At 35.6% G+C, this 17,292-nt stretch overlaps 1 long non-coding RNA gene across 5 annotated transcripts in view; it reads left to right on the top strand.

Annotated features, from left to right (window-relative positions):
- LOC150104528 (uncharacterized) overlaps positions 1-17,292 on the top strand; it is a 180,545-nt gene that overhangs the window by 108,649 nt on the left and 54,604 nt on the right. Inside the window, exon 4 of one of the 5 annotated variants that reach the window (XR_016548532.1) lies at positions 12,985-13,144. The exons of the other annotated variants lie outside the window; for them this stretch is intronic. This is a non-coding gene — a long non-coding RNA (uncharacterized LOC150104528). The remainder of the gene's footprint in view (positions 1-12,984; positions 13,145-17,292) is intronic. 5 annotated transcript variants of the gene reach the window in all.

The raw sequence follows: 17,292 nt of genomic DNA, 5'->3' as shown, positions 1-17,292 counted from the left end.
AAATTTCCTCATCCCGTTTTGATTAGAGAATTGGGCCTGTTAATTAATTAGCATTATTTCCATTATCTTTGCGATGCATTTTGCTATCTAAATTTCTGCGTAGTAACTAGACTCCTGCGTATGCATAATATTGACATTATGGATCATCTTTAAAATTTTATCACACTAGCCTCATTTTTCTCTCACCAATTTAGGTACACCATTGTCAGACAAAGCATGGTGCGCATGCCAAAAATTTACAAATCGAGTTGCTGACGTGTCGGGCAGTTTCTAATAGGGGAAAAATGAATAGAAAATCAATCTAACCTAATTAATTAATTTATAAATTTATAATTTATTTATAATATTTTCTACTTAATTTTATTTTATTTTTATTTATTTATATATAAATTTATAATATTATTCGGTGTAAAATTGATTATTGTATTATTAAATTGATTTTAATGATGTTGGTTTGGAAAAAAAAACGGTAGTGAGAAAAATATTTATAAATTGTAACTCACCATAGACGTTAATTGAATAGGGGATGCAGCAGAAGTATATGAATTTGTCCGCGAAACGCTTACCGCATTTACTCGAATATAACTTGCCCTCCCGTATAACTCGCATCTCTGATTTTACTTTACAAAAAAAAGACGTTAAAAAGTTTTTCATATACCACGCACACGAAAAATGTTTAACCGTTGAGGCGATAGTAACTCGCTTCCCGCGATTAACAACATACCTCCCCCAACAGCCATTATACTGCAGATGCAAGAAAAACAATTAGTTGTATTGTATCCCTGAATAAGGTACAGAGGCTTTTGCAGTCTGTATAATATATACAGTGAGTCATCAAATTATTAGAGCCACAGTGCGAAAAAGATATTTTGTAAGTTTCAGGTAGAAATAAAACCACATTGTCAATGTTTTTACATCAAATTGTTTTTATTAAAATTAGTCCTCTACTGATATTAAGAAAAGTTAAGTATGCTTATATAGTTAAACAAAAATGTATATAGAAATAATTGATGATGAACAGCCTATTTTCCTATCCAGTGCAGGGTGAAGGCCTCTCCCATTGAGGGAGGTTTTGGGTCTAATACTCCCATGGTGATCCAGTCCATATTGGGAGAGTGTATTATCTATACCTGGGTGAATGATGTATGAAGGGGAAGACAATCACAAACACCCATGCCTATCGGGATTCTAATCCGCAGCCTTTTGGATGGAGAGTGGATACGCTAACCACTCGGCCAACCAGGCTGGCATATAGAAATAATTATGAGGTAAATATTTGATAACGCCGCCTTTTCCTACAATTGTGAATCACCCGTTTCACAATGCAGTCTTCGATTCCTTTGGAAATACTTTTTATGCATTTGGTTCATTCCTGTGCCACACATGAATCAAACACTCTATTAATTGGCGTTCGTTGGTGACAAGTTACTTGGAAATTTCCTGCTTCATCAGTTCCCAAAGATTTTCGATGGGGTTGAGATCTGGTAAATTTCCAGGCAGTCAAGAACCTTGACTTTTTTGTCATTCAGCAATTTTGTTACTTTTTTCGCCTTATGACAAGGAGCAGAATCATGCATGAATTCGAAATCGTTATTCGAGAACTACACGTGTAACTGGGGGTAGCATCTTGGTCTCCAGTACCATGATGTATTGATCCTGCTTAATTGTTCCCTCTACAATGTACAGGTGACCAGTGCCTTGGCTGTTGATGACTGACCAGACCATGATGCTGAGAGGATGTTTCACAACGCAGTCTTCTTTAAATTTCTCCTCTGCTCGTTATCTCACGAATTCAGTTTTGTCAGACAAAATCTGAACTGAGGATTCATCGGGGAAACAAATCTGAAACGAATTTTTAAAACTTGTTTCTTGTCAAATTAACTTACAGACGAATTACTTTTAAATTATAAAAGAAGATATGCAAATTTCACTTAAGGAATTTACAAATTATCGTCTTCCAGTCTTCGATTGTCCATTTTGTATTGTTGTTCTATTATTTGTTTTTGCTAATTGTAGCCGTTTTTTCGACATTGCCGGTGCGAGCAGTGGCTTTTTTCCGGTCGGCGACATGAGAAGCCCAAGTCATTGATGCGTTGACGGGTGTAATTGAAGATATCTTAATTCCAGGAACCTGCATCATTTTTGTAAACCCTCCGAGGTGACTTCCTGTTTTCCACGCAAACATCTCTAATTTTCTTTCGTTCCGTGGGGTGGTAATTTTTTTCCGGACACATTTCTTCTAACGCCTCAGGGTCAATTCAATATTTACATCAATTATTTTTTTTTTCGGCCCACTGATGCCCGTGAAACATTAGCAATTGATGCTATCCTTTGCTATTCCTTTGAGAATGTTCAATATTCATTAAGAGCGTTTTTATTTCTGAAATTTTTATTGGAGAAAGATTTTTGGCCTTTCCAATGGTGAAAAATACTCTCTCAAGAAAAGAATTATAAAATAACACAACACAACACATAAACCATATACAAATCTTGAAATAAACTACTTATCTTCAAAATATTATAAGAACACTCCAAAAGTAATTAAAACGCTTGAATAACCTCAATAATTATAAAGAAACGCAAATGAAAAAGATGGCTGCCAAGCGGTGGCTGAGAATCTAAACACAAAATGGCGTCCATATGACAGGTTATGAAACCAACAGTAAAGTATTGTCAACTGTATATTTAAAATCAGTAAACATAATTGTTTAATTGAAGATCTCCGTGTAGCCAAGTTTTCATTTATTATAACTGGTTGAAATGTAAAATTGTTACTGTAATTTATGGAGGTGGTTCTAATAATATGATCACTGTATTTCTCAACCAATAGTACAATTACAGATAGCTGGAATAAAAACAGCACCAACTAATGAATCACATATCCCCCTCTCACAGAAACTATACTGTATAGATTCAAGCAAAACCATATGTTGCACCGGAAACACGGTATCTAACTAAAATTATTCTCCAATTTTTCAATTACATGAAATAAGTGTTTGTTTTATTGCATTTGAAATTCTATGTCGTTATGACAGATCACAAAGGCTAACTTCAAATAAAATTCTACCACGAATTGAAACTACCGTACAATGCGTGTGAGTTCGCCTGCCAGCTCAAACGCAAACAAGCAGCAATAAAATTGAACCGAAGTTTGAAACTTTGTCTGAGTTGAGCCCGCTGGTCATGAGAAGTTCCGTCGGAACGATAAACGACATCCCGTCGTGAAAGTGTTTAAATTAAGAAATATCTAGTGAATGTTGTTATTTCTTATGACAGTTGCAGATGTTATGGAATTCGGTTGAAGTGAATTAGCATTTCAATTCAAGAATTGTCATTTGCCTTTGACTTTGGGTCGCGTGATCTTTTGTTAATATCCCACCAATCATATGCACGTCTTCAGCTGCTCTCGTGTATGAGAGCAATAAATAAATAAAATAAAATGGCTAGTTAATCCACATTCCCCTAGTGTCCCATGTCTGTATATATTGAGTAAGTTCTTTCAGCCGGTTTGACCATTTTGAGGGACGATAAATCCGAGGGTATGGGAGAAAAACCCTCTTGTGTATGAGAATGACTGTCACCATCACATTGAAAACACCCGATAAAGGTTCCTTACGTCACAAACCGGATTTGCACCCAGGTCTTTATAACCAAAGGACTCGTCTGAACCAACTCAGCTACGGAGGCTCTGTCACCTAAGGAAACAATGTCATCTACCAAACCGTTATAAACGATTTTCAACTCAAAATAAGGGGGATGCAAGGTTTTTTTCCGAGAAAACTGGTTTTTATTCTGCAAAGCAGAAAAAAAAAAACTTCCAGAAGAACGCGGTTATCAGATTCATTGTGCTGGCTTCACAGTCCAACTGTTCCATCCATTTCCATCTTCCCTTTCGGATTGGTTGCACTACCAAATTCCTGTAATTACAAAGCATACTTCTCGTGTATTGAGACCATCTACCTGTAAATGCCACCTAGCGGTATTCTAAACATAAAATATGAGAACACAAACCCGCTTGGAATTCTCTAACAGCTTTTGTCGAAGAAAGACTGTATGAAGGATTTCTGAGTATTATATTCGTAGTTGTGTACTCAGAAATGTTCTTAAATACCGAATTTGACGGATAACAAATCGTTAAAAACATTTAGAATTACTCTATTACTATGAATTACATATAATTTTACGGTCCCACTTGAAGAGAAATCCCCACTGATTTGCGACCTATAAATTTCAAAGTATCTGTGACAGCTTGGAGTTACTAAGTCGAGAAAGTGATAAAACCACTTAAAAGAATTCAGTTCTTTCATATCCAACTATTTACGCTAACAGGTCTTTTGTAATAACTTTTCAATATTAAATTATTTTAATTAAAAACTTTTCGGTTATTATTAATCTAAAAGTTCATTAAAGTTTGCTCATTACTGACCGAAGAGAATAAATTTATTGCAGATTAAAACATCGCCGTCGGTTGTATTACGAACATGCAAAGAACGTGTAAATATAATCCTCAGACTGCAGGGAAAGAAAAAAAGCAAAAGCAGAGTATTTGGGATTGTTTGGCTGATGTAATCCGATTACCTTCTTGGAATCTCTGCCCAGACTTTGTGACTGTGCTTCCCTTTAGGGAATACAGAAACTAACAAAGATTTGCCCTAATGTTTCTTGGAAGATAAATTTCTCTGACATTACTTCATTTCGGACTTAAATTGCTATCCTTTCTCGAGAAAACAGAGGGGTTAGGGATAAGTTTAACCTCTAAATTCTGATTGATAGCCAGACGTGAAGTTTATATTTTCTCTGCCTTTATTCGTTCGATATTTGGTAGAAAATCGAGAACTGTTTCTCTTTGAGCGTTTATTTGGCAGAAAATTCTCGAATTATGAAATAGACCTTTACAGCAGTTTTCCTGTTAATAACCGATGATTGAACAGAAACAGTCTCATGTGAAACAGTGATATTTCTCCCAAATACGACTATTTATCATTAAATTAGATTTGTGTTGGATCTTACACGAGCTCGGATAAGTAAAATATGAATACTGGCCTAGCTTAAGGCACGGTATTGCTTGAGACGTACGTGAAAAATGATGAAAGAGCGAACGAATAAGTTTTCTTTCCGATATACTTATATATATAGTATAAATGGAAAAGTTTACGTTGGGAATAAATGCGAAATATCATTCATTGGTTAGCGGCGTCAGAAACTATTCCTATCACAACCGCCCGACTCAGAAGAATCACTAATTTACAAGGAATTCCTAAAATCACTATTGAGAATAATAATTAAATTTGATTTCTAAAATATTTAGCAGAAAGTCCTTAATTTGGCAAAATTAAAAAATTAGATATATTAAAATATTAGAAAATATTGTCGGATAATAAAAATATTATCCGACAATACTAATCTAGACATATCTAGATTAGTATTGTTTAGACACTGAGTGTTTATTGTTTAGACTAGAGACAGACCTTTGTTGAAGTCATTTAGGGCTTGTTGTAGCTCTAGTATGTGTGAATTGAAGAACATAACATTTAATAGAAGCGTCATGCATTTTGTGAAATGCGTCTAAAAATGAAGGTAGGATGATTTTAAAAGAAACTAGTATATGTTTATTTATTTTTACCAACGGATACTCAGTTTAAACAAATAAATCTATCGTCAGCATGACCATATTAACTTGAACGTACTGAAAGTTGGATTACGTTTTGCTGTGAAGAATAACCTTTTGTACTTCAGGCATTGCAATGACCGTAATTTAAGTAGGTTGCATCAAAAATGATTTTAATTTTCAGTTAATTGTACTCTGTGGTAATTTAATTTTAACAAACCAAATTATACTTGGTGTGAGATTGAACTTTTGGAAACTTGATTGTTAATTCTTTGCGTTACCCAAACAGAGTCCTTTATGCCAGGGTCGACCTTCTCTATAAAGGGGCCCGGGTGCAAGACACCTTTTGGAGCCCTAAAATATTTTTCAAAGGTAAAACTTAAAGGATTCGAAATAAACGTATTGTAAAATCTCTTACCTGCAAATGATTTTGGCACAGGAAAACAAAAAAATACATTCGAAATATAACAGGTTAAGATAACGTTTACTGAACACAAAACAAAAGTATTAAATAATTAAAATAAATATTTAACACAAAAGTAACCTGGCTCAAAAACTAGCGCACAAAAACTATTTACAATTAATTATTGTTTAAAGTAATAAAAAATTAATTTAAGCACATAAAAAAAATAAATAGGTTTACTATTTAGGGGCCTAGTTTTATTAACACGTATATTGTTAATATACGTGTTAATATACGGGCTGTCACCACATCCAAGTTCTTCATCCTGAAGTCCTCTTCTACCAGCTCCCTCCATCTCTTCTTTGGCCGCCCACGCTTCCTCCTTCCTTGCACATCTCCCGCACCAACCTGACATATTTCTCCGGAACCTTCTTCTACCTCAGACACCTCCAGACTTCTTGCCTTGGCACTCTATCGTATGCTTTCTCCAGATCAATAAATGCCAGATGTAGCTCCCGTTGTTTCCCTCGAAACTTTTCCTTCATCTGCCGCAACCCAAAGATAACACTGTTGTTGATCTACCTTTGCAATCTCCACCTCCTTACTCAATCTTCCATCAAGAACCCTTTCTAGGATTTTCATTGTGTGGGACATCAACTTTATTCCTCTGTATTTTTTACAGTCTTGCGCATCCCCTTTACCCTTGTAGATGGGGACAAGAGTACTCTCCCTCCATTCCTCGGGTATATTTTCCTGTTAGCAAACTTTAATGAACAGGTCCCACAGCAGGTCAATTCCCTCTTCCCCCAGTGCCTTCCATACCTCAACTGGAATCCTGTCAGGACCCACCGATTTTCCATTCCTCATCCTCTTCATGGCCTCCATCACCTTCCACTCTACTGATGTTCTGCACCATCTTCTCTGTGAGCCCTTGCATTTTCCTCATTCAAAAGTCCCTCAAAATATATTCTCCATCTGTTTATTATGTCCACATCCCTCCATAATACTCTTCCTTCAGCGTCTTTGATCTGCCTCACATGTAATATGTCCTTTGCTGCTTTATTTCTACATTTCGCTAGTTGGTAAATTTTTCTCTGTATTTCCTTTGTTTCTAATTGATCCTACAGATCTTGATATGCCTTCGCCTGTGCCACAACTCTCTTGGCTTCTTGCTTCCTCTCTCTCTGTACACATCTCTGTCCTCTCCCACTCTTGACTCATCCCACTTCTGCTTTGCCTTCCTCTCAGCTGTCACTGCTACTTCTACATTATTATTCCACCACCAACCCTCCTTCTGTTCTCTAATCTTTCCAGATGTCTCACCAAGCACCTCGATTGCACAGCTCAGGATTACTTTTGAGTTATGTTTCCACCAATCTTGTACACTTTCCAGTCCATCCGAAATCCTCTCTAACACCCTCTCCTAAAACGATTCCTCCCACTCTCTTCTTTTAAGCGAAACCACTTAATTGCTTCATCCCATGGCTTCCAGAGGTTCTTACCTTCGATCTTATTTTAAAGTCTGCGCACAGCAGTCGGTGTTGCTGTGCCAGTTTATCTATTAGAATTACTCTACAATTTGTCACAAACTTAAGATGTTTTCTTCTAGTCAAATGTAGTCAATTTGTGAACTGTTGTTACCACTCCTAAATGTTATCAAATGTTCTTCCCTCGTGTAGAAAAACGAGTTTACAATTGCCAGATAAAACGCTACTGCAAAGTCCACAACCCTCTCTCCTTCCTGGTTCATCATTCCCACTCCGTGGTCACCATGCACCCTTTCTCAGTCTCTATTCGGTCTCCCAATGTGTCCGTTGAAGTCTCCTCCGACAATCACCATCTCGTTTTCTTCCAGTTACTTCATTTCTTCATCTAACACGTAATAGAACTCATCTTTCTCCTCTGCTGTATACAGTCAACTTACGGAACATATACACATAATACGACCACCCGCTCTTCTCCAAGACCCAATTTCATTCGCATGATCCTGTCGTTCCTTCTACCCACTTCCAGTACTTCACCCTTCATTCTGCCACACACCACAATTCCTACACCATTTCTTCCCTCGTTATTCGCTCCAGAGTAGAACAATTTATATCCATCTCCCAGTTCCTTTGCCTTTCTCCCCCCTTCCACCTTGTCTCCTGCATACATAAAATGTCCAACTTCCTCTTCCTCATCATGTCTGCCACCTCTCTTCCCCTTCTAGTCATGCTTCTAACATTCAGTGTTCCCACTAGCAACATCCTCTCCACCTGCTGGGCTCGCTTCTTTAACCGCACCCGCCCTTGATGCTGTAGGGCGATGTGGCTGCGCATCGCTTAAGGGGTACGCCATAGCCCTTATATCATTTTCTCTTTGACTCATATAGCTAGAGCTGGCAGTGAAGTTTTATGACTGGATGCCCTTCCTGACATCAACCCTCGCCATTTATCCCGGCTTGGGACCGGCACCTATTGAGGCTAGCTTGCCTCCTTCGGTGGCTGCATAAGACGAAATGACTTAGCAAGATAGGAAAGATTCACCCCTAGCCCTCGAATACTCAAATAGTATCAGGGGGAAGGAGAGAGGAGAAAGAAGAGGAGGGACCAATCTACAGAATAATACAACAGATGTATATTACATGAAGTAAGGCATGGTCCAGCATCTGGTACCTCGGGTTTGCCATGCCCGTACTCACAAAAGTGAGCCCTTGAGGTTCTTGCTATGTCATTAATCATTTCCGAAAAATTACAATTTTTGGCAATTTCCTTTTCGATGCTTAATATAGCAAGTGAATTTAGGTGTTCTTCGCACATACTTGACCAAAGATAATTCTTTATCAATTTTCATTTGCTAAAAGAACGTTCTGCACTTGCTATAGTAACTGGTAAGAAAATTTTCAATACATTTAGCACATTTGGGAATAGTTCATTATAACTATTATTTAATATATATTGCAATATGTCTTGCGCGTTATTTATATTTTTTTGATCCAAGATCAATTCTCGTAACTAATCAATTTCGGATTAAGTCTTCATTTACATCTTTACTATAATATTTTACAAAATCCTTTGATTGGTTTTCTAGCTAAATTTTTTCTAATGTTTTAATATCAGTGATTTATTTAAAATAAGAAATAACATTGGGTATATTTTTAAATCTCTCATCTATTTGTACAATAACAGCATCAATCACAACGTTGAAAAAATGACATCTAAATTCCTCTACTGGGTTTAGTAAAACTTCATCTTCTGTTAGTTTGGAAAATAATCTTTTTCTTTTTCGAATTCTTTTTTCAGGGAAGTCTTCGGAAATATTCAAGTTTCGTGCTATCATTTTTACGTTGTCTAAAAATGTGTTAAATTTTGATCTTAAATTTTGGATTTTTAATTTTATTCGCTAAATTAAAAGCAGAGTCAAGAACAATTGTTCTTGCTTGAAATAGTTTGTTGATACTATTAATTTTTGACAATATTGTAAACCATAACGATAAGCTTAAAATAAACGGCATTTCTTGTAATGAATCTAGTAGACTTTTAGCTTCGATTACTGCTGTGTTGTCGTTAATTGTACCAATAAATTCTTCTGAGGCATTATACGTTTGTTCAAACTGTGTGTACACTGCTTTGACTGCGTATACTTTGGCTTCCCATCGGGTATCACATAATGGTTTAAGCGTAATATTTAAATACTTTTGTATAATTTCCCATCTTTTTGTATATGTAGAAAATACGCAGTATAAACGTTGCAATATTCCGAAAAATTTTTTGCAATATATACTACTGGAAGCAGCATCACAAATTATCAAATTAAAAGAATGTGATAAGCAAGGTACATAAATTGCATGAAGGTTTAAAATAATTATTCTAGATTGTACGCTTTTATATGTTCCCTTCATATTGCTACCGTTATCATATGCTTGTCCTATACAATTCATAATATCTAAATCAAGCTCACCTACTCTTTTTAAAAGCGAATTTGCTAGTCCTTCACCAGTCACATCAGTTACTTAAATAAATCCTATAAATGACTCGTTTATAATTAATTTTTTGTCTAAAAAATTTACATATCTAATAATTATAGAAGTTTGTTCCTTGTGAGAAATATCAGGAGTACAATCCATTTGGATACTGTAATATATGGCTGCTTTTATATCGTCTTTAATTTTATTAAGGACTTCATTACCTAATGCAGCAATAATTTCCTCTTGAAATCTATGCGCCAAATGATGCACAATTCTTTTTTTCGTATTTTTAATTCTGGTAATTCAACAGGTAATACGATCAGTCCTACAAGACCACCTTAGTGTAACAACTATTAATCTGACACTCGTTGGCTGTCTCCAGTGTGACATGTGCTGGCAAATAACTTTGATGTTGACATGAGAACGTTGGTCATCGTGCTGCTTAAGCATACAGGAATAAGATGAATGGTAAATGTCAGTATTAACTAATGTTCCGGCAATGCTTCATCTACTGCTATTAGTTTCGCATACGCGGTATATGAAACATGTGACCAAAATAACTCTCTGCGGACTGCTTAAAAAAAGAAAAGAAAAAAAAAAGCACGCATAAGTTGGTTTTCTACTTTGAGAGATAAAGCATACTATCCTTATTTGGAAAAATGGTGGAATATTCTGTGTGGGTAAAGAATACACATTGCGATAAAGATAAAAAAATGGTTTGTTTTATTGCATGAATAGAATCTATTTCATTCTCTGCAATTACAGGTCTTGAACATCTATTCTGTTATTTACGGTTTACAAGCCTCTTTACACCCAGCTATTTTTGATTAATTGGTGTTACCCTATGAGTTAACATAATACATAATACAATTGTTTTGAAATAAGCGAAAAAAAGTTGATATAATAAATTTGTTGCCGAACACTGTGCAGAAAAAATGAAGCAAATCTGGCTTAATCTGTTGAAAATAATTATTTGATAAAAATGCTTTTAATTCGGTATCTCGAAAGCTTGCATAAGAAACAGTGTCATTGAAATGCAATTATTATACTTAGATTTGAATCACAAGATTTTTTTCAATGTTAATGTGTTTTGCCTAGTTTTTAGAGTTGTGGAGATTCGCAAGAATAGTGATTCTTTTAAGGGATGTCTTTGAGCAGATGATAGATGAGGTGTCTGAATGCAGAACTTATCTATGGACATGTTGATATTAAGGAACGTGTATGTTAGAAAGGAAAAAAAAAAGTCTTCCTTATGATTATCAGTGACAGCTGAGGTGTTTTGCTAACGCTGCTAATGTCCTCGAGTAAACGACGAACAAAAGAGGTCGAAAAGGTCAGGACTGAATAAATTTTAGTTAGAAAAATAGAGAACTGCATGAAGTCTTTGTTTTATGAACATGACTAGCATTTTCTTTGATCCCCGCCTGTCATTTCAATTGAGTGTGTTAAGATCTTAGAGCCTCTTTCTCTCTAAGAGCATTGCCCTTTATGCCTGACCTTTTGTCATTCATTTGCAAACGCTTTCCCCAAGCTTATGAATGGCACTGATATTTCAACTGAAACAATAACATTTCGACACGAAATCAGAAAATTAAAACATTGAATGGAATTCTGAAAGGACACAATTGCGGAGACAAAGCTGTAATGGAGTGATTTTCTCTGGGAAAGATAACAAACAACTAACCGCCAAAATAATTTGATTTGCAATAGAATTGGTGCAGCACAGAAGGCAGCAGTTAACTAACAATAACGCGCAGTCTCATAAAGGAATTGAGAATAAGAAGAAATTCGAAACGTTTTCGTTTTGAAAAGATCGGCGTACTTTCGGAAAGAAAACACCCGATTTTATTCTTTATCGATGCGAATAGTTGAGAATCTTGCACCTCCTTCAAAACTTAGGTTGGCCTTAGCTATTTGTGTAACTGTCAGTAACATACGACATTCGGTAAATAGCGGAGTTGGAGCTTTTGTTTGATTTTAAGCGATCAATACGAAGTTTGAGTATCGACGGAGTCCTTTCAGTTCTCTACTGCGTACTACTGATTGTATTTGCAGCGGGAATTGTAATTATTTCCAATGTGTGTGTATCATGGAAATAATTTCCGTGACACACACACACACACATACACGTGTGTGTGTGTGTGTGTGTGTTAATGAATATATTATCGTCTGCTGCTTAATAAAGATAATAAACTAGACTGCATTGGAAGTGGTTTTCAAAATTTTTTCTGAAATACTTTAGAAGATAGAATAATGCAGATAAATTCGTATGCTGTAAACATTTTTAGACCTATCTCTGGTTCAATGAATTTAATGGTGAAGGCAATATAATTATTATTACGTGACACCTCTAAGAAATCCAAAAACTCGTCGAAGGGGGGCACCTACTCCAAAGCTTCTTTGGCATAACTACAACACTTTAAGTAGGGTCTTCACCATTTAAACCACCAACTACAACGAACCGCAACTACCATCATCATCTACGTCAATACCGCCCACCATCACTAGCATTATAAAAATCCATGATAATAACAAAAATCCATGTCCACGCGTCCTTTCGATTGATATATTTCTTACATAGCTAAGAGCTGACGGTAATGTACTTCTACAAGTACATTGACGTTTACAGTCTGTAGGAAATGTGCTTTATTTTCTTTGCGATGTAGACTAACGTACCACCTAAATATGCAAAGACAATTTGTTCCATAATTTATCATATAATCAGGTAACGTTAGCCTGGAAAAAATAGTAATTAAGAAAACCATCAGCAGACATTGAGTAAATATATTCTAGAAGAAAATTAGTATTACGAAAGAGAAAGTATTTTAGGTCTCACATCAACGGCATTATATTACCCTAGCCCCTTATTTCTCTAATATTGAAACAACTAAATTATTTATTTCCCCAGAGCTTGTATCATTCTCTAAGTACAAATGCTACTTAAACTAGATAGATTTATGGAATTATTCTTAGATTTTTTTTCTTAGGTTTTATTCTTATTCTTTATTTATTTTCATTTATTCTTAGGTTTTGGAGGTCGTCCGAGTTATCGATTTTTTTTCCGACAGTAGTATCATTTGGATTCATTTAAGGAAATTTAAGGTAACATTATCTTCATTGAACTCCCATAGAGGAGTATATTAGAGCTCATGCTTGAGTATCATCATGACGTATGCAGACATAATAGGTAATTAGGACCTTTGTCGTTATTTCTATAATAAGAACTGTAATAAAATATTTTCTGTAATCAACATTTCGTATTTTTATAATCATATTGGAAAGTTAGTTTAGTTTAATGATCGGAAAGACCTGGGTTCTATTCCCGTTCTAGGAACCTTTATCTGGTCTCTTTCGACTAAAGGTGAGTTAGCCGGTCTCATGCGGAGATATGGGTTTTTTGTCCCCCAGAACAGGCAAACTTTCCCGTGAGCACACGCATTTGCAGACAACACATCGGGAGGCATAGGGCTAGCCACCGTATCCTCGATACGGTAGCGGTTAAATGTATAAAACTCCTCAGCACCGCAAGTAAAAGAGGAGGGAATGAATAATAAGAAAAAAGTTCCTCGAATTCTAGGGATTGGAATCTAATTCTTTTCAGCTAGAATATAAATATCGCACCGTTCTTTGTCCAGACAGTATTCCTCAAAAAATTGCAAATATCAGAATTTCAGAAATTGTTGCCATTTCCTGTTAATGAATAGTGTCTACTGAGATCTAATAATAGTGAATTTGCAAGAACATCTTGATGCAAAGATAACAAAATCCTAATGGAAGCATCTCATTGTTCATATGATTAAGGAAAACCATTTCATAAAACATTTATCTGATATAATGTTCAGTTAATTTTATATAAGTAATTTAGTCTTGTAATCACAAATAATATTCGAGTAAAAAAAAAGTTTGTGGTACACAACTTATGCCACTATAGAAGTTTACCTTAGAAAAGCACCATCAAACGTTAACCAAGAATTTGTCGGAGAATGTGAACAGTAGCGTCGTTATTCAGATTCGAAAAGGTTTGCCATCTTTCATTCCTCGCCGAAGTTTCTTTATTCTTTTAATCAAGTGGGGAGTGAGTTCCTAAGGATATCACCGGAAAATTATTACTGTAGTTTATTTGAGTTTCGAATAATTAAGGTAATGAGAGCTTCGTCTGTTTTCATTTGAATTCTGATTTCAAATAGGCAATTATAACGTTATTTAATGAAAGGTTTCCCAAATCCATTTTGGACAGACTGTAAACGTCATTAATAATATTCATGCAAACAAACATGAAAGTGAAAATTATTGTAAATGTGTATGTGTTTTATCACATGCATTACAAAATTGTAAGAATTTATTTATTTATTTTTACTCTAAGTATGGGTGTCTTCGTATAGAAATATTCGCATGAAATTCCTCAGATATTCTTGATTTTTGTTTGTCCCAATTTCTTTAATTAAACCATTCTTTCCAACTAATAAGATATTGTTCATATTCGCTTTCCGCTGATTTGGGCATTTATCAACATTTTTGTTGCACATTTGACTACAAGAAATTTTATCTGTTGCAACAAGATAATGAAGCTGATAAATTCATGACATTGCTGTGGATGACCATAGGTCATTTAGTGTAACTTTTATATCCCATGTAGCCTTTCACTGTGTGTATGCGGAAACCAAAGATTTAAAATAATGCTCAGCTTACGTGTCTTCCATCCGCCTAGCATCTTCAGCATCACTAACTATTGTAAGCGGAACCTTTAGTAGTTAGAAGACCACTGTAACGCGACGTGCATCAGGCAACTGCTGTCACTCGGTTAATAAGTTAGTTAATACCCATCATTGGTTACAGAACGCTATCGTAACGAAGCCGGCATAATAGACGAGCTGCCATTTAACAAGTGCGGTAGCTGACAGACCGTATCTTCACCAGCTATCCAGCTTAATGCGAACAGATCTAACTAGATGCGGTATATTATGAGTACGTTTTAAACGGCAGTGACCTTTTCTCTTTCTCTCTCTCTTGTATTTTATATCAAACTTGATAAATTGAAAAGCATAAATTGATCAAACAGCTTTTAGGAATAAAACCTTGACATGGAGATTTTATTCTTAAAATGAATAAAATTTCCATGACAATTCTGCCAAACGTGTATTCATATGAGCTCTCCAGGCAGTTTTTGAGACACAACTTTAATTATTTGGCTACGAATAAACGATGAATATATAACAACCTTCACTACACTAAAATGTTTTGTTATTTCAAAGTGATTGCTATGACTGCAAGAATGATATATTTCTTTTTGTTGAAAAAGACCTAGCTTCACTTTCTCTCAAAGACCCACAGCAGTTAAGCCCTTTCTCTGCCGAAAGTTACTTGATCTCGCTAGAGTATCAGTAGTGCATTTTCTGCAATAAATAGCCCTGTGAACGTATAGGTAACAGATAAGACGTTTTCTCTGTGGTCTTGGGCAACTTGTATGTATTAAAATACTCTTTTGTCAAAAATGTATAACCCAAAAATACTGTTTTCGAAGAAACGAAAAAAAACCAAATTCAGAATATTCACAGTGTAATAATGTTATATCTCAGTATTTAGCTTACGAGGTTTTTTTGTTCTAAATTTCTAATTCATATTTCTAAATAGTTTCATGAGATATTAAAGGATGATTCATCACACCCATAGTAAAGCGAGTTATAGCGAATCTCTGAGGTGACAAGTTGTTAATTTTGTTATCGATAATTCAAATAATAAGGGCTTGCTGGGTGGGGAACATTATCGGATGGAGCAGTTATGGTGGTATTATTTTTATTCGAGACCTCCAGGGAGTCGAGGACTAATCTAGGGAGACCATAGATCACCCACGCCAGCTCATTACCCTTCTCTTAATCTCATTCACACTGGATGCCCTCACTATTTTAACAGGCAGACTGCTCCGCTCAACATTGCTTTACAAAATAAACATCTAACTCAAACCACTTTATTAACTGCACACAAATTTCCCTTCCAGGAATTTCCCTTTGCCCTCTCTCTCTCTCTTACCTTCCATATAACGAAAGCGTTCATCAGTTGATTGCACTATTTCAGAAGTTTATAGACGTCTTTCATATCACTCCTCTTTCATCCTGCTAATAGTGAATGGCGCACGTGCCTTCAATCTCACTTAGCAATCTGCATTCTATAAATCATCTTTATTACTCCTCATTGCACCATTTCCACGGCTTCTTTATCCCCACCAAACCGTAGACCAAATCTGTGCACAGTAGTACAGGTGCGGTCATATGAAGTACTTGTAAAGAGACAAAATGGCTTCCTTATATTCAGTCAATTGTTCAGTGTTCGTATATCTATCCAGTATAACTCCAAGATCCTAGCTGCGTCAATTTTTTTTATAACCTAGTCCTAGTAATATAACATGACGTTAGTAGTATAATTTCACCCAATGTTCGAGTTTATTGAAATAATTTTGTAATCGCTGTATGACAATAGCATCCCTGACTGCCCTGCCTATCTTTACATAATCAAACAACTGAACATCTCGTGTTGGTCACTTTCCAGTATGTTTTGTGTATAGATTAAACAGTAATGTCCAAAGACTGATGCCTGGAGTATGCTACTAATTATCCTAAATATGGTAGATTCACATCTTTATTATGTCCAGGAATGTACTGTAATAACTATGGTCTGACACGTTATATTCGTTTCTTTTTATCCAAACTTCATCTTCTACTGTAAGGTTTTCCTTGCAGTTTCTCGGAATTGTTTCAGATTTCCATCTACAATCAGTTCTTCTGATCAAGTCCTAGAAATGTTGAAACGAGAACCAGTGTGGCACCCATCCAATGACTGTTTTACTTTTCCAACCCACATTTTATATGAAATAAATTTAAATTTCACCGTTAGCACTCTTTTTTGTTGCAATCCATCCTTCCTAACTTTCCCCGATCTTATCCTTTCATTAGCATTTCCTAAAAATGCATTTCCTATTCCCATTTAAATGCAATACAAGTTTCAAACCTTGTAGTGTATCGTAAATTACGTGGAAATGCACAAATGGAATGCAAAGTAATGTGCAGTGATGAGTAAGATCAGCGAGATTTACGATTCGGAAAGAGTTAATTATTTTATCGAAACACTCGGCAATGTATAAATTGGTCTCCCACCTGAAAAACTGAAATCATTAAGTGGGGAGGGGGTAAGAGCGACAAGTTGAGTTCATGGATCAATCTAGTAAACATTAAGACTTGTACAAAACTCAAAATGATTTCAGTGAGTGAGGAAAATTAGGATGAGTAAGTGGCTTAGGCAAGGATTACAGCGGAGAAAGTAATTATTTCCTGGGTGACAACT

The sequence above is a fragment of the Typopeltis vanoorti genome, chromosome 7, assembly GCF_054136105.1.
Source record: "Typopeltis vanoorti isolate ZY-2024b chromosome 7, IOZ_Tvanoo_1.0, whole genome shotgun sequence".
Taxonomy (NCBI): domain Eukaryota; kingdom Metazoa; phylum Arthropoda; class Arachnida; order Uropygi; family Thelyphonidae; genus Typopeltis; species Typopeltis vanoorti.
This window is presented reverse-complemented; position numbering and strand designations above follow the sequence as displayed.